The sequence below is a fragment of the Girardinichthys multiradiatus genome, chromosome 15 (genome assembly GCF_021462225.1).
Source record: "Girardinichthys multiradiatus isolate DD_20200921_A chromosome 15, DD_fGirMul_XY1, whole genome shotgun sequence".
NCBI classification, from domain to species: domain Eukaryota; kingdom Metazoa; phylum Chordata; class Actinopteri; order Cyprinodontiformes; family Goodeidae; genus Girardinichthys; species Girardinichthys multiradiatus.
The window spans coordinates 35,237,603-35,258,943 of NC_061808.1; the positions used below are offsets into that span (position 1 = coordinate 35,237,603).

Below are 21,341 nucleotides of genomic sequence, written 5' to 3' on the forward strand. Positions count from 1 at the left end.
AGCCAAACAGCAGAAAATCTAATTAGGAAAGTTGATTCTGACATGGTTTGACTATGGAAAGAGCCCCATGTCCTCTGTCTGACACAACCTGTACAGCTACCTTTTCTTTCTTTCTTTCTTTCTTTCTTTCTTTCTTTCTTTCTTTCTTTCTTTCTTTCTTTCTTTCTTTCTGTCTTTCTGCTCCTCATTTCCTCTGTGGTCCTTTAGTTAACCAGAGCAGGAAATGTAGAAAGAAGCAGGAAATCTTGCTGTGCATTCCGTGGATTTTACCACCTCTGTGTTTGTTAGTAAGCATGTAATTCTTAGTTTTTGGCTCACACAAAAAAACAACTAGCTGTGCTCTTGTAAGGGTTCTGGCTCAGTCGGACAAATCCCTGCTGGGATGTGAACCAAGGTCGGCAGGATGGTGGGTGACTGATGAATTGAATATCAAGCCAGCCAACTACTTGTGCTTTTCTCAGGGTTAGTTTCTGAAGGTCAAGCAGGGCACTTTGCCAGTTCAATAACAGATACATGTGAAAGGCATCCAGCTTCAGGCTACGGTATTTCCATGGATTTACAGCAACCCTGCAGACTGTGTACTGGATCAGTCATGTTGGTATAATCAGCTGCTGTAAGTCTTTTTCTGAAACTCGGACGCAGTGTAAAGCTATTACATGCTCCCGTGAGCCCAGACAGCTGTGATTTGACTGACACATCACTACCTCCTGCGGGCTCCAGCTCAGTGAAATACCGACCAGTGGTGGCTGCTGAGGAGCGGATTAAACTGAACAATTACCCCCCTCGTCCCAGCTCCACACTGGCTGTCTGCCTCAGCACTACATTGGGAAGGATTTGCAAGTCAATTAAAAGACAGCCTCGCTCAGGATGAGGAGTTCAGAGGCAGATGGATGTAGAACTTTTTTTGTTGAAGTACCAGAAATCTCAACATCTTAGGTTATGTAACCTTCCTGTCTCTATGACAACAAGTTGTCGTCCAATAGTCAGATCTTGATAGTTACTACAAATATGTGCTATCCAAGGCCTAGGTTCCCAAACTGTGGAACAAGCACCAAAGATGGTACTTGTGCTGCCTTTAATAATATTCACGTTTGCTTTTCCACAACATGAGAGCCACATCATTGCATCCATATAAACATCTCATCCAGTTAATGTTTGAGTTTTTAAGGATGGGCATGGTGCAAATAGGACAGTTTAGCTACACAAATCCCAGTATTAATCTCAGTAGCCCTCCCTACAAAACATGTTTTACAGCATAAACAATGATTTGGTCTATGCAGATGTATTCAGCAGCAGCTCTGTACAGGTTCTGTCTTTCTGGTTTCTTTAGTGATCAGCTACAGCAGCAGGTAGATTGCCACGGGTTCCTTCTTTCTGCTCTAATTGTCAGCTTCAGTCTGGCTTCACCATTTTTTTATGTCTACCTGTGTTATTAATGGCTATTTAGGCTCTTTTCAACTGTTCAAAAGTAACATGAGAAATTGTAGAAAAGGTTTCTAACAATGTGTATGTACAATAAAATACAGCCATCCATCATGTCATATAGTAATGCGAGAGGTTCTGACTCCTTTCATTACCATTGTGTCACCATTTGGGCACAGAAACAGAACTCTCTGTTAAACCACCCCTGATCCCTGTGGTAACTCTTTTGACCAAACAGAAGCGGCACACTACCTCTGACCTCTGAGATTTAAACAATCCATGCTAGTGTTCAGCATCTTAAAATATTACTTTCATCATGTCTTTTCCAACCAATTAGTTAGCTAGTTTCACTTTGAATATTTAAGACTTGCATTTATACACTTGGATTCACCAGCGCATTGGGACGGCGAGCATGAGCTATGATTTCCTTAGTCGACATCTTAAATCAGCCTGAGCAATGCAGAGGAAAGAGGCTGCAGTCAAACGGAGAGCAAAGTGAGATGCTGAGAACACACAGATCTGGAGGCGGAACGCTGCAGAGGAAGCTGGCTGCAATTCGGAGCGCCTGACGTACGGTTCATTTCAGAGTAGTAGTTTAAAGCCTCCCTCTGCTGAAGCTAGAGCACATCGTGTATATATATATATATATATATATATATATATATATATATATATATATATATATATATATATATATATATATATATATATATTGCATCACATCCAGGAGTTGTTTAGTCAGACTGCAGCGTCTACCACTCCCACTGTTAATTACTGGTGAAAACACCCACAGCAGGTTAATTATGGATGAAATCTCAGGGAGCTATAAACAAGCATGCATAAAGGACTGTTGTTTTCCCCTCCAAACCCAAACACTTGTTGACAGTCCGCCTCCCACCAGGATAAACATATCATTAATAAGTAATGAGGAACAGCCAGATGTACTGTATAGCTCACCTGTTCAAGCAAACAAAAGAATGCAGAGCAAAAGCTCCACAGATAAGGAGGTTACAATGTGCTGCTGGCGTGATGCAAACCCAAACGTCCATCCATTGATGAACTGCTCCAAACTTTCACACAGCTTAGATGTTAAACTGCTCTCTCTCAATAGAGAAAGTGTCTAATGTTAAATAGAAACGCTCACTGTGTTTAATCACACTGGAACATTTGTTCAGGCAGCTACTTCCAGATGAAACATCTACATATTACTTGTGAACATTATAATCTTACTACTTATAGCTTGGCTTAGATGTTTGTATACAAATGGGCATGAATGTCATTTCAGTTGTGTTTTGGATGATTTACTTGAACTGTTCTTTATCCAGAGTGGAATAATTACAGGATGTAACTTTAATCATTTTTTAAAGACAAGAATTGGATGCCCAATGTCTCCCCTACTGATATATTAGAGGGTGCCCTATTCTCTCAGTGGCACCTCCTTCTTAAAGGTCAAGCTACCTTTATTTTCTACATAGCACCAAATCACAACAGAGGTCACCTTATGTTACCTTTGCTACACACCAGGGCCCATATTCACAAAGATTCTCAGAGAGCTCCTATCTTCTTTCATTGTTGATTGTAGGAGAATAGCTCTACTTTCTCTTCATCTTTCCATCATCTTCTCTGATTAAGACACTCTTAGGCTCACTAAAACTCCTCCTCACTACTCTTAGCATTTGTTCACATTAGGAGCTCTCTTAAGGCCTAAGATTCCTCGTGAATAACTATTATCTTACCGAGGGAAAAGTCTAGGAAACAAATATTAAAATTCGAGAAATTCTAAGATTTTTCTTAGAATGAGTCACTAGGAGCTACATTTAGTTTTAGGATTATTTGTGAATATGGGCCCAGCTAGCCTAGTTGATCCATTCCAAAACCAGTTGTGATGTGTATTTGGGACAGTTTTAGCCTCAGCTGTGTCCATTGCTCAACTGTTCAACTTAATCTGAGATAAAGCTGAAGAATTTGAAAGTGATCCTTGTTCCTCATTATTTAACCTAGTGAAACAGTCCCACAGCATGATGCCACCACTGCTGTGCATAATAGCTGTTACAGTGCCCTGTGGTTTAAAACAATTAAACTTCTCTCTAGAGGAAACCTGGCCATGTGGGGAACTAACATTTCTGTGAGCTCAAAGGTGTAGCTTTTGTGAGTGGGGGCTTCTCTCTTGTTCATCATTCGCTCAGTTCTAGTTCATTCAAACTGAATTCTAACTTGTGAACCTAATTCATGTTTAAGAAAATGATTGCAGTTGCATGTTGTATAATCATTCCACCCTGGAAAAAATCCCAAATTAATTTTACATTCATGTCTATAAGTTTACATAAAACTATGTGCATTCCCTATTTAATACCACAGGATTATAACGCCAGTGCTTTTATATTCAAACCTGTCATCTGAGCGTTTTGTGCAGCTGATTTTAGAGGCTGCTAGGAATCGTTAGTTTTCACTTCTCCCCTCTTTTCTACCAGAAGAACAGGTTCAGATTCTTTAAAGACTGCATGACAACCCAGAGTAACCTAAAGGATAGTTGGGTTGATAAACAGACCAGCCAAGCTCAGGTAATAATCTTTTTTTCAATCTGAACCTCACCGTGGGTTATTTCCTCCATTTTCTTCAGGCTGTTCCGGTCTAACATTTATACCTGGAGCTTAAAAGGGCTAATTTTAAACAATAAAGGCAGGCTGAACATTAGGATATGAACGTTAGGATATAATTATTGCTTTGTCCAGTTCATTTGAACCAGATGCTGAGAGGAAGCAGTTATATACCGCAGCTAATTATCACAAGTATCCCCATGAATGAGGAAAGTTTGCACAGAACAATTATTTATTACTTAAATAAGGAACAGTGTCAGCTTCCTCTGATCAGCTGATGGAGAAGCCAGATTAATCAAAACTAAGTTATCTCAAACATCTTCCCTCACACCAGCACAGCTCCTGTTGGTCTTTCTTCAGAAGGACAGGAAGTAGGGCCTATATTTAAAAAAAGTTGAAACCAGAGGTAAAAATATGCTGCTTTCTAAGACACAAAACATTTTATTTTCAGTGTCTCACAAGTAAATAGAATACTGCTTTCCAGTTTTAGGTCAGTTTAAGTCCAATATGATTACTATGTCTATAGACCATGTGAAAAGCCAAAATGATGATATCTTTCTAAGCTGCTGGTAGGTTCGTTCAAAACATCTGAGTTCAATGGTGGCCCACCTTGGGTGTATTCAAAGGCAACACTTCAAACACTAATTCCTTATGTGACATCATGGGGCAACCGAAAGAAATCAGATATCAAAAGGAGAATTGTTCAGCTTCACAGGTCTGGTTCATCCATGGGTACAATTTCCAGATGCTTGAAGGTGCCCCATGCATCTGTTCAAATAGCTATACACAAATATAAGCACCATCCAGCCATCATATGTTCAGGAAGGAGACTGCTTCTGTGTCCCAGAGATGAATGTGTTTTGGTGCAAAATGCGCGTATCCACAAAAGCAAAGGGGGAGTGGTGGCCTAGTGGTTAGAACAGGAGGTTTGCGTTCCAGAGGGGCCAGGTTTGTATCCCACAGATTGCCAGTCAGGGTCCCTGAGCAAGACCCTTAGCCCCAGAATGCTCCCCGGGTGCCGCACAATGGCAGCCAACTGCTCCCTATAAGGGATGGGTTAAATGCAGAGGACAAATTTCGTTGTAATGTACATGTGCAATGACCAATAAAATGATTATTATTATTAAAACGACATTGTGAAGATGCTGGCTGAAGGTGGTAATAAGAGTGTCATTATCTACAGTGCAACAAGTTCTGGACCATCATGGGCTGAAAGGCCCCTCAGTGAGGAAAAAGTTGTTATTCTAAAAGCACCATAAAAAAGCCTGGTTACAGTTTGTTTATACACTTAGGAACAAAAAACCATCATGTTTGGAAGCCTTACCTGTACTCTGATGAAACTAAAATAAAAAAATGGCCCATTTTGGCCGTTGTTACATTTGGAAGGAAATGGGGGAAGCTCACAAGCCTGAAAACACCGACCCAACTGCAAGGTATGGGGTTGGCAGGAGGGACTGGTGCACCCCACAGAGTAGATGGCAGGATGAGGAAGGAACATTATGTAGAAATATTGAAGCAACATCTCAGGATAACACCCAGGAAGTTAAAGTATGGGGACAAGTGAGTCTTCAAAGTGGACAATGTAAGTACTTTAAAGATCTGCTTGGTGTCAAAGTGGCAACAAGTTAATGTTGAACTAGCCATCACAATGAGCTGGTTCAGTCCAATGTAACATTTTTGGCAGAGCAGTAATAGTTTGAACAAGGTCACCTGCAGACCTGAGTCCATTACAAAACTTCAGTCAGGAGGAATGGGCCAGAATCCCAGTGAAATATTGTCAGAGGCTTGAGAACGGATTCCCAAAATGTTTTGACGTAAGACAGCACTGAATAATGGGGAAGTGTGTGTAAACCTCTAACTTCAAATTATATCTAAAAAGATTCTCTAAAATATTCTCTCTCTCATTATTCTAACATGTAGCAAGGAGAAACCTGTTGTCAGTCCTAACTGACCTAAAACAGGAAAAGCTTAGTGTGATTCAATGCCAGATAAAGAAATAAAAAGGGTGTGCTTTTATATGGTGTACGGAAGCTTCTAGTTTCAACTGTGTATTTAGTCAACAGTCACCAAAGTTGTTCTATCATCCCATTGTCCTCTCAGGTGGACAACATGCATTCAGACTGTGAAACATGTATGTGACAAACAAATTAATAACACAATCTAACAACTCTAAAATATAAACAAATTAGTGTGGCCACATATTGCAGCATTTTCTAAAGTTCAGTGTAATAAAATCATGAATTCTTCTTGAGGATCCCTTCATCAGCTCTCGACTCTTTAGACACTTCCTGTTCAGCATGCATTTCTACAAAAAAAAGAGTCCTCAATGACATACAGAGCTAACAGTCCAATCTGTCAGAACATCTGAGAAACACAAGGTTCATACGCTGCGACAAGTTCTGTTTGAGATTTCAGTCTCTGATGTTTGTACTCTGTAAGATTCACTTAGATAGCTCCTCTGCTCTACCTGCAGATCTTTCTTTCATATGCTCCACTTCACCTTTATAAAATCAAATACACAAAGTTTTCCTCAAACATTTGAATAAATCTAAATATGGCCTTGGTAACATAACCTCCCTGTTACAAGTTAACAGCCACAAGTTTTTACTGAAGAAATGCACATGATTCTAGAATAGAGAGTAAAAAGGTAAAAATGTGAGGTAAGACCTAGCCAGTGATACATGGATAAAATACATAAATACAAGTATACAAGCAACCCCAACCATGTACAGAACATACAATAAAAAAGTTTTTACAAAGCTGCTCACTTTAGTGACCACTATGTAGAAAAGGGTTAAGATGACTAAGAGTTGTCCCTAAAAATGGAAAAGGGAGATTAAAAATGGAAAAATGCAGCAGGGTGAAGCTCTGCATGCCGGTGCTGTTGTGGCTTGCCTGTGCACCAGATGCACACGAGCAACTGTGATTCCTTTCAGAGGAAATGAAGCCACAGGCAGAAGGCACTGACTGACTTTGCACATTTAGAGCACGTGGTAATCAAGCAAAAAGCCAAGCTGTTGTTGCAGGTGGAAGTGCAGGGACGCCGATAAGGGAGCGTGTCACATGATGTGTGTTTACCTTTGGAGCAAGACAAATGATGTCTGATAATTGAATCCAGAGAAAACGCTGTTCTGAGTCTTACATGCTAGTATATTAATGTCATACAACTATACCTCCCTAGACATTCCAGTGAAAATGACCCTTTGGAACAATAAAGGAAGTTTGTTTACTAATTGCAAATCTAACTTATGCTTTTAATCACCAGCCAGTTTTGCGGTTGTAAGACAGGGCCACAGGAGGGACCTCAGACCCATCAGAGATGATCACATGATGGGTACCTCCCCAGCAACTCTGTGACAGCTCGCATTCATCCGTGGCTCACCATTTACTCATCTGTAACAATAACTTTGCTTCAGCCTGTGAGAGGACCACAACTCAGCAGGAAAAACACAGAGAGAGACTAAGCGAGAGAGAGGCACATATTTTTCTCTCTCCACTGTAAGCGTGACACAAAGAGCAACATTGTTGTGGTCTCTTTTCTGACCTCCAAGGTTTAAGCATGACGTGGAGCAGCACAGAAGAGCTGCTGACCGGACCTCCAGCCACCAACGCACAAGTCGTGTTCATCTGACCCTCTGCTTACTCCATGTGACGACATCACCTCCTGGGTGCTCATTAAGAGAACAAATGTTGATCTTAAGCAGAAAACCACATGTGAAGTATTCGTCTATGAAAGCATTCTTTGATGTGGAAATCATCTTATTTGTGAGGGAAGCTTAGATGTAATATTCTCCAGCTGGTTTTGTAGCTTCAGACAGGGACATATAAGGGAGAAGTTATTTAGCCAATATACTGTAACTATGCTATGTATGGTTATGTGTTTGGCTTTAATGACTATTTATTAGATGTTTTCTTTTATTTTCCAAAGTTTCTGTGTCTTCTACCATCTTTGAAAATGCATCTATAAAAAGTTATTTTATTTCACACAGAACAAACCTTAATATGCCCAGCCACTTTAAGAGGGAGAATCACAAGGCAGTTAGGGCCAAGATGAAGAAAACGTTTTAAGTTTAAAATTGGGGTAGGGTATAAAACATCTTATATAGCTCTGGTCAATCCATCGTCTGAAAACGGAAAGAGAATGGCAAGACCTGCAAACTTGGCAGGCTGGGCAAGGAGAGCATTACTCAGAGTAGCAGTCTGAAGGCAACTCTGGAGGAGCAGCAGAGATTCACAATCCAGGTGGGAAAATCCATTGCGAGGAAGACTATTAGTAATGCACTCCAAAAATCTGGATTTTACAAAAGAATGGCAAGAAGAAGGCCATTGTTGAAAGAAAAACAAAAGAAGTCCTGTTTAAGTTTGCCACAAGCCACACAAGGGACATTTGGAACAAACGTGGGGGAAGGTTGCTCTGGTCAGATGAGGCCTGAATTGAACTTTTTGACTTACTTGCAGAATGCTATGTGTGGCAGAAAGCAAACAGTGCACATAACCCTGAACACACCAACCCCACAGTGGAATATTGTGGTGGCAGCATCATGCTGTGGGAATGCTTTTCTTTCACATACATTGCATTCAGCTGAAAGGGGCTAGACACTGGGCAATTATGGAAAAAACAACTCGTTAGAGGCGGTGAAAGATTCCAGACGGAAGTGGAGGTTCACCTTTCAGCAGGACAACAACCCTACACATTACAGTCAGGGCTACAATGGAATAGTTTAGATCAAAATGGTCCAGTCAAACCTAGACCTAAATTCAACTCAGAATCTATACCCAGACTTGAAAACTGACTCTATCAAGTCTGACTGAGCTTGAAGTATTGTGCAGACAAAAATAGGGAAAATCTGTGTCCAAAGATGGCAGAGACCAATATCAAAAGACCTCAAGCTATACAGGTCCTTCTCAAAATATTAGCATATTGTGATAAAGTTCATTATTTTCCATAATGTCATGATGAAAATTTAACATTCATATATTTTAGATTCATTGCACACTAACTGAAATATTTCAGGTCTTTTATTGTCTTAATACGGATGATTTTGGCATACAGCTCAGGAAAACCCAAAATTCCTATCTCACAAAATTAGCATATCATTAAAAAGGTCTCTAAACGAGCTATGAACCTAATCATCTGAATCAACGAGTTAACTCTAAACACCTGCAAAAGATTCCTGAGGCCTTTAAAACTCCCAGCCTGGTTCATCACTCAAAACCCCAATCATGGGTAAGACTGCCGACCTGACTGCTGTCCAGAAGGCCACTATTGACACCCTCAAGCAAGAGGATAAGACACAGAAATAAATTTCTGAACGAATAGACTGTTCCCAGAGTGCTGTATCAAGGCACCTCAGTGGGAAGTCTGTGGGAAGAAAAAAGTGTGGCAGAAAACGCTGCACAACGAGAAGAGGTGACCGGACCCTGAGGAAGATTGTGGAGAAGGGCCGATTCCAGACCTTGGGGGACCTGCGGAAGCAGTGGACTGAGTCTGGAGTAGAAACATCCAGAGCCACCGTGCACAGGCGTGTGCAGGAAATGGGCTACAGGTGCCGCATTCCCCAGACCTGGGCTACAGAGAAGCAGCACTGGACTGTTGCTCAGTGGTCCAAAGTACTTTTTTCGGATGAAAGCAAATTCTGCATGTCATGCGGAAATCAAGGTGCCAGAGTCTGGAGGAAGACTGGGGAGAAGGAAATGCCAAAATGCCAGAAGTCCAGTGTCAAGTACCCACAGTCAGTGATGGTCTGGGGTGCCGTGTCAGCTGCTGGTGTTGGTCCACTGTGTTTTATCAAGGGCAGGGTCAATGCAGCTAGCTATCAGGAGATTTTGGAGCACTTCATGCTTCCATCTGCTGAAAAGCTTTATGGAGATGAAGATTTCATTTTTCAGCACGACCTGGCACCTGCTCACAGTGCCAAAACCACTGGTAAATGGTTTACTGACCATGGTATAACTGTGCTCAATTGGCCTGCCAACTCTCCTGACCTGAACCCCATAGAAAATCTGTGGGATATTGTGAAGAGAACGTTGAGAGACTCAAGACCCAACACTCTGGATGAGCTAAAGGCCGCTATCGAAGCATCCTGGGCCTCCATAAGACCTCAGCAGTGCCACAGGCTGATTGCCTCCATGCCACGCCGCATTGAAGCAGTCATTTCTGCCAAAGGATTCCCGACCAAGTATTGAGTGCATAACTGTACATGATTATTTGAAGGTTGACGTTTTTTGTATTAAAAACACTTTTCTTATATTGGTCGGATGAAATATGCTAATTTTGTGAGATAGGAATTTTGGGTTTTCATGAGCTGTATGCCAAAATCATCCGTATTAAGACAATAAAAGACCTGAAATATTTCAGTTAGTGTGCAATGAATCTAAAATATATGAATGTTAAATTTTCATCATTACATTATGGAAAATAATGAACTTTATCACAATATGCTAATTTTTTGAGAAGGACCTGTATATCTCCAAGTAAATCAAACTTCTGTGAAATCAAACTGTCCACTTAGGAAGCAACACTTATTGACAATCAATTTCACAGTTGTTGTGCAAATGAAATAGACAACAGGGGGAAATCTTTGGCGATTAGCAAGACACTCAATAAAGGAGTGGTTCTGCAGGTGGGGACCACAGACCACTTCTCAGTACCGATGCTTTCTGGCTGATGTTTTGGTCACTTTTGAATGTTGGTGGTGCTTTCACACTTGTGGTAGCATGAGACGGACTCTACAACCCACACAAGTGGCTCAGGTAGTGCAGCTCATCCAGGATGGCACATCAATGCGAGCTGTGGCAAGAAGGTTTGCTGTGTCTATCAGCGTAGTGTCCAGAGCCTGGAGGCGCTACCAGGAGACAGACCAGTACACCAGGAGATGTGGAGGAGGCCGTAGGAGGACAACAACCCAGCAGCAGGACCACTACCTCCGCCTTTGTTCAAGGAGGAACAGGAGGACCACTGCCAGAGCCCTGCAAAATGACCTCCAGCAGGCCACAAATGTGCATGTGTCTGCACAAATGGTTAGAAACCGACTCCATGACGATGGTATGAGGGCCTGACGTCCACAAATGGGGGTTGTGTTCACAGCCCAACACCGTGCAGGACGCTTGGCATTTGCCAGAGAACACCAGGATTGGCAAATTGGCCACTGGCGCCCTGTGCTCTTCACAGATGAAAGCAGGTTCACACTGAGCACATGTGGCAGACGTGACAGTCTGGAGACACCGTGGAGAGCGATCTGCTGCCTCCAACATCCTCCAGCATGACCGGTTTGGCAGTGGGTCAGTAATGGTGTGGGGTGACATTTCTTTGGAGGGCCACAGAGCCCTACATGTGCTCGCCAGAGGTAGCCTGACTGCCATTAGGTACTGAGATGAGATCCTCAGACCCCTTGTGAGACCAAATGCTGGTGCGGTTGCCCCTGGGTTCCTCCTAATGCAGGACAATGCTAGACCTCATGTGGCTGGAGTGTGTCAGCAGTTCCTGCAAGATGAAGACATTGAAGCTATGGACTGGCCCGCCCGTTCCCCAGATCTGAATCTGATTGAGGACATCTGGGACATCATGTCTCGCTCCATCCACCAACGTCACGTTGCACCACAGACTGTCCAGGAGCCGTCTCATCAGGAGCATGCCCAGGCGTTGTAGGGAGGTCATACAGGCACGTGGAGGCCACACACAATACTGAGCCTCATTTTGACTTGATTTAAGGACATTACATCAAAGTTGGATCAGCCTGTAGTGTGTTTTTCCTCTTTGATTTTGTGTGTGACTCCAAATCCAGGCCTCCATTGGTTAATAAATTTTATTTCCATTGATGATTTTTGTGTGATTTTGTTGTCAGCACATTCAACTTTGTACAGAACAAAGAATTCAATGAGAATATTTCATTCATTCAGATCTAGGATGTGTTATTTGAGTGTTCCCTTTATTTTTTTGAGCAGTATATTTAAATGACATAATTCTGTGTGTCCGCTGCTTTGTGTTAAATTAGTGAAAACATGAATTAATCGAGTTCATTATCAGCTGAGCGATTAGTCTTTAAAGTGGGTTCTGTTATATTTCTTAATCACAAGGCTCAGTCAATCCTAGTTCAAAACATTTATGATTCCACTCATCACTGGTATGAAGTTATTGATATTGCTACAAAGCAAATTCAAGAGAAGGAGCACCTCACTGTTGCTCAAAGAGTGGAGTATTGCAGAGATAGTTTGAAAAACAAAAAAACCAGAAGTACACGACAGCAAACACAATGCAGTCTATAGCTGTTATTGTTTATTATCAGGGGATTAATGGCATTTGGGTTTGGGGGCATTGGGTCCTGGTCATGTTAGGGTTCATGGGGTGGGGAGCTCATGGGGTTGAGATCAGAATTCATTGCGGCATTGGAACTGTTTTGTCCTGGGACGGTTCTGGATGGCAGCCTTGTTTGGACTAGGTAGACCTCTTTTTTATTCCTGGGGCTAATTGTCCCTCAGGGGTATCAGTAGCTGGAACTGGGAGTATAGAGTATGTGAGTGAGTGTACAACATCCATTGTTGTTGTACGTTGGGATGGGAATGCTTTTATGTGTATGGATAAGGATGGTAATGTGTGGTTGTAACTGGGTCTCTGGGTTCATGACTGGATCTGCTCCGGCATAGATGGCTGCCGTTGGGGCCTGTAGTTGCCACAGCTCCTTGGGGTTTCTGCACTGTGGCTGCTGGGTGGTTCCCCTGGGGGTCTCCTTTGCCCTTCTCTGGAGGGGTTGCAATAGTCCCAGCGGTGGTCCCCTGGGGGTTCCCGTGCTCTGGTGGGCCTTTGGATGTCTGTGGCTCAGATCTCCTCAATGTCTGTCTCGGGCCCAGGTGGGCAGGTCTGTGGCTCCTTTCACTCGCTACTGCATATTTTTAATGGAAAAACTTTTTATACACAAGCTCGCTCACACACACAGGTGTTTGGATTCAGGTGTTAACAGATACACAGATGTCATATATTGAGCCGCAATTATCACTAAATACATCTTGCATTCATTAGTACCGTGCACGTTTTGGTAACAATGCTGTTGTTATATACGCTCAATGGCCACTTTATTAGGTACACCTATCCAACTGCTCGTTAACGCAAATTTCTAATTAGCCAATCACATGGCAGCAACTCAATGCATTTAGGCATGTAGACATGGTCAAGACGATCTGCTGCAGTTCAAACTGAGCATCAGAATGGGGAAGAAAGGTGATTTAAGTGACTTTGAACGTGGCATGGTTGTTGGTGCCAGACGGGCTGGTCTGAGTATTTCAGAAACTGCTGATCTACTGGGATTTTCACGCACTACCATCTCTCTCTTTACAGAGAATGGTCCGAAAAAGAGAAAATATCCAGTGAGCGGCAGTTCTGTGGGTGCAATCTGTTGATGCCAGAGGTCAGAGGAGAATGGCCAGACTGGTTCGAGCTGATAGAAAGGCAACAGTAACTCAAATAACCACTTGTTACAACCAAGGCATGCAGAAGAGCATCTCTGAATGCACAACACGTCGAACCCTGAGGTGGATGGGCTACAGCAGCAGAAGACCACACCGGGTGCCACTCCTGTCAGCTAAGAACAGGAAACTGAGGCTGCAATTTGAACAGGATCACCAAAATTGGACAATAGAAGATTGGAAAAATGTTGCCTGGTCTGATGAGTCTCGATTTCTGCTGCGACGCTGGTAGGATGGTAGGGTCAGAATTTGGCGCCAACAACATGAAAGCATGGATCCTGCCTTGTATCAACGGTTCAGGCTGGTGGTGGTGGTGTAATGGTGTGGGTGATATTTTCTTGGCACACTTTGGGCCCCTTAGTACCAAGTGAGCACCGTGTCAATGCCACAGCCTACCTGAGTATTGTTGCTGACCATGTCCATCCCTTTATGACCACAGTGTACCCATCTTCTGATGGTTACCTCCAGCAGGATAACACACCCGACAAATCTGCAGCATCTGTGTGATGCTATCATGTCAATATGGACCAAACTCTCTGAGGAATGTTTCCAGTACCTTGTTGAATCTATGCCACAAAGGATTAAGGCAGTTCTGAAGGCAAAAGGGGGTCCAACCCGGTACTAGCAAGGTGTACCTAATAAAGTGGCCGGTGAGTGTATGTTTCTGCAAATGTAGGAGCAGTCTTCTGGGTGTTCGCTTGTATTCTTTCCATCCTTCTTTATCTCCTCTATTCTTTTCTCCTTCTCTCCCTTTCTCCTTTTTGCCCAACCTCTCTTTCTTTCTTGCTTCTTTTTTTTCCTTTTCATTTCCATCTCCGTGTTTTTTATATATATGAAGCGAAGCATTATGGCTTTAGCCGTAATGCTCCACTTTTGAAAGTAAATCTGTTGGGCTTCTTCTTGGCACTCAGACAATGATTCTGAGTGCTATTCTGCTGGACAGGACACTTAAAAAAATAAAAATAAAAATCAACAGCTCCTATTAATGCATCAACCGCATGTGTTTTAGTGCACCCGGATAAAGGTTAGGGACAGATGCTTTGAAGCATAAATAGGGAGGATCTCATAAATTCTATTTTATTAAGTTGGAATGAAAACTACTACCTAAATATAACAACCTGCAGCATGTTTTTCGTCTTCAAAATTGGAATTGGCATGTCAGACCTTAAAGAAAACGGGAAATCAGTATCAGCAAGGAAAAGCCTGATCAGTGCCTCTCTACTGAGATTTTGAGGATTTTTTTAAATGCAAGAAATCAGCAAATGATTATTTATGTGCAACTTCAAAATATTTTAAACATTTTCAAAAAACCTTTTTAATGAGTACTTCTGCCATTCCACATGCATATAATTATTGTATACAGCTTTCAAACAGGAAACTACTATCCTTCTGTTTAGCACATTGCTTTCCAAGCCTACTCGTTCTGCACAGAGCTCACCCCTGGAGGTTGCTGACAAATCCTTACACAGATAAATCTACTGCACTGCTACTTGCTGGACCTGAACTCAGAGCACCTTACCACAACATGGCTAGAAAGCACAACCTCCTTGCATTTTCTGCACTGAGAGGAGTCAGTAAGCTTCATGCCCTGTTTAGCAAGAAGCTAGTAAACCTAGTGACCAAGTTGGTCCACTGTGGTCAAATGAAATAGAGATGATGAGAATATTTTAGCCCAATTAGAAAAGACAGACAAACTGCTACTGCATGATGAAAAACATAAGGAAAATTACAGGAAATCATTTAATACTCAGGGTTTACATGCCCTCTTTCAAGGTTAGGAATTTACCTGAAATAAAGATACATTTAACTGAGAACCAGCACAGTTATTGCTTTTTAAAACAAAAACTAAACCAAAATGGAGAAACAATTCCATACCAAGCAGTTATGATGGTTGAGAACAGCCTACATGCTCTTAGTTAAGTGGGTTCCCCCTGCACCCAGCGCAGCATGTTGGATGCAAACTAAACACTGTGTTTCAACACAAAGATTCTCAGACTAACTGTCAAGCATGGGGTGGAGGGATGATGATTTGAAGTTACAATATATGTACAACTTGCTAGCACTAAGTCAGCTAAAGAACTGCAGTGTTAAATGGGAAGTCATCTGTCAAGTAGAAGAATATGACCAGAACTGGGTCATTTCACAGGACAATTAGGTGTGGGCTCAGTAAAAATACCAGGTTAACAACACAACAAATAGATCTAAACATTATTTAATGGGTTTTATTCAAAGCAGAAAAGAAACAACCACTTCTGCTGCTGAAAAATAATACAAAATAGTGATTATTGGTATTAGCCCAAAAACTGTTCGTTTGTGTGAACATCAGTACAGCACAAATAGGTCTACTCAAGATCCCCAAATGTATGGAAACTTACAACAAACTAGGCCTGTGTTATATGTGGACAATTTTCAGTTATGCAATGCTATTAACTACAATTAAAAAACATTCCTTTCTATGCAAAATCAGAGTTTCCCATCCCTTGTTTAGGTTAGGCATTTATGTGTGTAAAACCTGGAAAAGTCCTTCTAATTGGCCGCACATTAAAGTGGTGCTAAGTTTAAATGGACTGTCCTTGAAATATTAGCCTATCATATTTAGTATCCAAACGATCCCTTGGGGTTGAGATTTTGCACATATTGATATTGTGATGGGGACTGCAATTAGATGTAGTGTACCACAAACCTAACTTGTTAAGACAAGCCGGGCCAGCCGAATCATGTGAGGATGTATCCTTCATCTGACTCCACGAAGCATCCCTATGAGATGTTGATGGTTTGATGGGAGGAAAGCCAGGGATGGAGGGAAGCACGGTGGTAAATAAGAGGATCTAAATGCGTCAGTGCTTTGGGAGCTGGGAGCCCCCCCTCAGCAGCCTGAGTGTGTTGAGAAACATCTTCTCTGACCGAAGAGAACCCAGCAGTTTAATTGGCTTCGTGCTGTTTCTTACATTAAGTCACAAAGATGAGGCGAGCTGCTGAAACAGCGCGCAGGGGATCATGTTAAAAACAGGACGACGCCTCAGCTCCACCACCGACCCTGATGGAGGAGGAAAACACTGGCGGAGCCAACTAACACAGGCTAAGTGCCTTCATGTTTAAGGAAACATCAATAAAGGGATACAGTTTGGGAAAATAAATCCTAGCCATTCACTGCGCTTTGCAGACAGGAGAGAGCAGAATGATGTGGAAAAATTGAAAACAGCGTCACTTACCGATATAAACGACACTAATGGCCAGCAGCGCCGTATTCCATCGCTTTGGAATGAATAAAAGTGTCGGTAATAAAGGCTGGGCTGCTGCGGTGGCCCTGTTGTTCTAACACCCTGCTGCTCCGTTGTAACCGCTGAGTGTGATGGCGTTAGATCTGCAGGGCCACAATGAGACTGGCGGTGCCTTCACGAGCGGTCGGAAATCTCAATGAAGACATTCATCAACAAATGTAGGTTACAGACATCTTTAAGGAAAAAAAGCAAACTTGTTTTTAATATTATTAAGAAGTCTTGAGCTATGTTGTATGAAAAATGCTATATAATCTGTTTGCAATTTTTACATACTAAGCAAACGAATTCAAACTGTAGGCAATTTAAAATTGCCCCCAACAGCTAGAGATATGCTGGTAAAATATCAGAATCAACATGTTTTATAAGATTTTGAGCCACTTATAATCAATTTATTTAAAAATATTAACTTCTCACAGTCTGCTTCGATTTTTACCTGTTCTCTCACTGGTGGCTGAAAAAAACAGTTTTATAGAACTACACAACGAAGATGTGACGTTTGAGTGACAGCAGGTCTGTCCAATTGGGTAGAAGAGTGGATGTGCATACACAGATTTCTATGCCACAAATGTGAGGTAAATTTCAACATTGACTGTATTCCTAAACTGAAGTAAACAGTAATCAGCAGTAAAAAAATTATTGAAGCAGGATAGTTTGTTGGAAAACTTTCGATTTTTAAAAAAGTCGTAATTTGTTTAGGGTGCAGAATAAGATGCTGTCTTAACTATGGTCTGTAAACAGTCGTGTAAACCGCGGAGGGTTTTAACGTTTGGATGCCATCTTCTGTCTACTTTTAGTACTGCCACTTTCTGCTTTATTGCACAAACTGCAACCCAGCCGATAGGTGTAACCTCCGCCGCAGTTTAAAGTTTTTTACAGCCTCTAACACGTTTTCTTACAGTGTCACCCTGTATTTAACCCTATCCATCTTTCCATTACCTCTATCCAGATTCCCTGCTGAAGAAAAACATTACAACAGCATGATGGGTTCACCACCGTGTTTCGTTATGCGGATGCTGTGTTCCGGGTGAAGTGCAGTGTTTGTTTTGCAGCACACGTAACTCTGTAGCTCGTCCAGAGTGACCAGGGACCTCTTGGCTACCTTTACAATTACATCTATCCGCATAGGTCAGGGGTCAGACACATTTGCAGTTATAAGAGCATTTTTTTCCTTTGCTTTGACTAAATGAAGAAATGTCTAAAGCTGTAAAAACCTACATCTGTATCAGCCCCCTGAGATCCTGCGAGGATAAGGGAGGTGTTGGGACCCCAGCCATGTGGCAAAACATGGATGAACATGAACTCTGAACATAACCAAAGGCCGGGATTAAATTTCCTGGAACTTTCAAACTAAATCACATTAACCTACTTCCAGCTTGGTCCAGGAAGAGGAGGAGCCAGAGCTGAATCGCTGACAAACTTGCTCTCTTCCATACAGATCTCAAATGAGAGCCGCATCATGCTCGACTGTCTCCTTGCAGGCCAGAAGACATATCTCTTCAACTTGGATCCACAAAGTTAAATAATGATCTGCTGTTAGAGTATCCAGCATTCATTCATAAAAATGGAGTAATTAAGAAAAGCTTGACGTCTCTTTTGAGGCCTAGAGAAGCGACCTGTGTCCCAGAGAACTTCATACAGCGGCCACAATGTGCCTTTGTGTTCAGTTCAGTCCACACATGGATGAACGGACAATTCCACTCCTCAACCGGTATCGGCTAAGGCTAGATGCGTGACTCAGGTGATAAATAGTTAAGGATCATCAGGGATTGGGCGCTCTGTTGGGACTGTTGGAGTCATCCATTTTGGTCGCGCATTTTGACGTGCTGCTCAGCAGACGTCGCTGCTCTGACGTCACCCGGGATTGTAAAACCCACAGGAAATAAAGTTTCGTTGCCATCTTCCGCGTGTCTCACGGGACGACGCAACGGAGTCGCATATCTGGAGAGACAAGAGCTCGCAGGCGAACTTTTGCTCCACAAGGCCATTCCCGGAAGAGCTTGAAAGCTGGAAATCTGTCTGATACAAGAAGACCAACAGATTTATTCGCCGATCGAAGACTGCGCCGACACCCGACGCAGGTGAAACCCACAGAAGTTTATTTCCAAGGAGATGAGTTTTCCTCCTTGTTGATTCAGTCGACTAAACGGTTCTTCATATTTTCCCCTCCTGGACGGATGAGAAGTTATCGGGGTTTTTTTTCTTGATTTGATCACGGACGCGTGGTTCCCCCTCCGCTTTATTTTCATCTTCAACTGGTGGAGAGAAGAAATTAACGTCAAAAGTAATTTCGTTCTTTTTATATTAAACCGGATAGGTGCATTTAGAGGTCTGGACAGGATGAGGCATAGTGAAGGTGATTTAGAATCACCAGTAGTTAATCCAAGGTATCAACTTGTTGCATCCAATACTAATTGAAGTGTTTTATGCTGAGCTGTGTTTTGATTTGCTGCTGAATCGTGTGTGTTCATGTTTGTCCTGCTGATCCCAAATCAGCCAGGAGTTAGAAGTTGGACTTTAAAAGTTTTTCATTCAAAGCAACTGCGGTCTGGGCCTCTTGGTCTGACCATTCTTTTGTTCCAGTTTTATTGCTGGAGTTTTTCCACTGAGTTCCCGCCTCATAGTTTTATGACCCTTTGTCAAGATTTGGGGACGATCACCTGGTAGTGGCTAAAGGGGCGTGGCCCCACTGTTTTATCAGCTGATTGCTGTGATGGAGACATCAACACCCCAGGAGGACTTCTCTTTCCATTTAACCCAAATTACACATTTTGTCCATAAAACTACTGGTTTGATCTTCATAGACACTAAATGCGCATATATGTTTTTCTTTTATTATTGTTAGGTAGTCATTTTTATTCCCTTTGTGTAGGATAGTGCTTGTTAGTTAGGTGAAGGTTTTTGGACCAGAATAATGGTATATCAGGATTATTTGGCTTCAATAAATCTTCATATATATAATTAAGAGAAGAGTTTGTGTTTGTTTTGTGCAAGAGTGATCAATCTGTCAAAACAAGGTCTAAGATCCTCCACCTTCGGTGAAGTGGTTGAATAAACGGTGACAGTTTGTGGTTTTGATTAATAATTTATCAATTATTAATTATAAATAACTAATTGTAATTATTATAGAGCTTTGAGCCCATAATCACAACACCAGAGGACATCTCTGATTTCTATTCGTAAGTAATGATGTTTGGTTAAGAAATACATTTTTTTTTCAAATTATGATTTTTAAATTATAATTCTTGATAAATATTGATTAATCAATAATCATAATTCTTACAGCACTTTCAACAAATATAAATCTGGGCCTGTATTCACAAAGAATCTTAAGACTAAAAGTAGTTCGTAGTGACGTCAGTCTAAGAAAAATCTTAGACTTTTACCTTGATAAAAGTTATTCACGAAGTACCTTAGGCCTCGAGAGCTTCTAAAGTGGACAAGTGTTAATCGTGTTGAAAAGGACTTTCGGTGAGCCTAAGAGTGTCTTAAGAAGAGAAGATGGTGGAAAGACTCAGAGAAAGGAGAGATATTCTCCATACAAGAAAATGCTACTGGCTCGATCGCACAGGGATCCACCCTCTAAACGGTCAAGTAAATGAGCACATAAACTTCTATAACAATTGTACGATTATGAATATAGAGATAAGATAAACTATCATCCCCATAGGCGAAATTAAATAATTTCAGAAGCAGGACAGATGAAATTCTAGTAAGGTAACTTTAGGTAGGATAAATAAATCATAGAAAAAATAATGAATAACCATAAATAAAAAGTTAACAAAATTTAGTACAGACAAAACAACAATATAGTACAGAATTATTTAAATATTTACAGACTGTAAAGTGCTTTTAAAAATAAAAATTTGGCAAAAATTGGAAAAACTCAAAAACCAGCACTTCTCACATTCCAGGCTGGTGTGTGATAGCAGAGAGAAACGCACTGATCTGCTCGGGAATGCTTGTGTGCACCATGATCCCGGGACAAAATCCACCTTTCAACACTCATCTCTTCTCCACTACCAGCTTTGTCAACAGCAGGCTCTGCTTCTCTGTTCAGTTCTGTTTTCCCAACCATTTTTTCTCCGTTTTGTTTTGGTCCTTTTACTATATTAAATTGCTTTATAAAAGAAAATGCTGACAGGTGGGTGTCCACATTAATATTAAATATTAAGTAGGAAAATTACCAGCATGGTGAGTAAACATAATAAGAAAATCAAAATAACGATGAGCATATAAGTAAGGTTTAAACATTTTGATCCTGTGTGACAATTAACTTAATTTTGCTATGTTTCATCATGATTCATTATTTTTTTTTTTTCCCCAACTTTATTGTTTTTCAGCGAGGCACAAAATAAGAGCAGGTGAATAGTTAAATTAGTAAACATTGTACCAATTACAATAATTAGTAAACATAGAAAATATACCCCAGTGGGCCCACCACCTGCAGGGGGAACTGTGAGGGACCGGTGCAAAGAGGATTGGGTGGCGGACGAAGGTGGAGACCTCAGCGGCCCGATCCCCGGATGCTTATGCTGGCTCTAGGGACGTGGAATGTCACCTCGCTGGGGGGGAAGGAGCCTGA

General features: G+C 41.7%; 1 protein-coding gene across 3 annotated transcripts in view; it reads right to left on the reverse strand.

Moving 5' to 3' along the window:
- The window catches only part of fynb (FYN proto-oncogene, Src family tyrosine kinase b), a 92,238-nt gene extending 75,377 nt beyond the window's left edge, over positions 1-16,861 (reverse strand). The window contains exon 1 of one of the 3 annotated variants that reach the window (XM_047387803.1): positions 16,691-16,861. The gene's annotated coding sequence lies outside the window, so the exon portion shown is untranslated. The remainder of the gene's footprint in view (positions 1-16,690) is intronic. The other 2 variants (XM_047387806.1, XM_047387805.1) reach the window with 2 other exon arrangements.
- Between the last annotated feature and the right edge of the window lie 4,480 nt (positions 16,862-21,341).